Source organism: Tachyglossus aculeatus, chromosome 5 (genome assembly GCF_015852505.1).
Source record: "Tachyglossus aculeatus isolate mTacAcu1 chromosome 5, mTacAcu1.pri, whole genome shotgun sequence".
NCBI lineage: Eukaryota > Metazoa > Chordata > Mammalia > Monotremata > Tachyglossidae > Tachyglossus > Tachyglossus aculeatus.
Window position 1 is genome coordinate 77,995,231 of NC_052070.1, and position 1,188 is coordinate 77,996,418.

Sequence of the window (1,188 nt, forward strand, 5' to 3'; positions counted from 1 at the left end):
GCCCCCTTTTTCCCCCTCCTCCTCCCTATCCCCCCGCCCTACCTCCTTCCCCTCCCCACAGCACTTGTATATATTTGTAGAGATTTATTACTCTATTTATTTTATTTGTACATATTTACCACTCTTTTGTTAATGATGTGCATATAGCTATAATTCTATTTATTCTGACGGTTTTGACACCTGTCTACATGCTTTGTTTTGTTGTCTGCCTCCCCCTTCTAGACTGTGAGCCCATTGTTGGGTAGGGACCATCTCTATATGTTGCCGACTTGCACATCCCAAGCATTTAGTACAGTAAGCACTCAATAAATACGACTGGATGAATGAATGAATGAATTTGACCTATGGCTTCTCCCTTCTGCATCACCTATGCACTTGGATCTTGACCTTTCCAGCACTTGATATTCACTTCACCCTCAGCCTCACAGCACTTATGTACATATCCTTTATTTCACTGTTTGTCTCTCCCTATAGACTGCAAGTCCTTGTGGGCAGCAAATGCCTCATCAACTCTGTTGAGTTGTATTCTCCCAAGCTCTTAGTACAGCGCTGTACACACAGTAAATGCTTAATAAATACCATTGATTGATTTTATGGACAAATGCCTTGACTAGTAATGAGAGCCCCTCATTTTCCCACCCAAATCCTGTCCTCTTCCTGACTTCCCTGTCACTATACACAGCACCAACATCCTTCCTGTCTCACAAGCCCATCATCTTGGTGTTATCCTTGATTCTTCTTGTTCCTTTAACCCATGCATTCAATCCATCAATAAATCTGTCCGTTCTACCTTCACATCTCTAGACTCTGCTCTTTCTTCTCCATCTAAACTGCTACCACGATGATCTAAGCATTTATATCCCATCTTATTTATTGCACCAGCCACCTCATTGACCTCCCTGCCTCCTATCTCTCCCACCTCCAGTCCATACTTCGCTCAGCTGCCAAGATCACTTTTCTAAAAACACGTTGTCCGTATTTTCCCATTCCTCAAGGGAAATGGGTGGCGGCTCATCCACCTCTATATCAAACAGAACCTTCTTGTCATTAACTTTGAGGGATCAGCTCTCCTGCTTACCTCAACTGCTCTCCTATTACAAACCAATGCACACACTTTGCTCTTCTAATACTAACCTACTCTTTGTAACTCAATCTCTTCTATCTTGCCATGACCGCTTGCCCATGTCA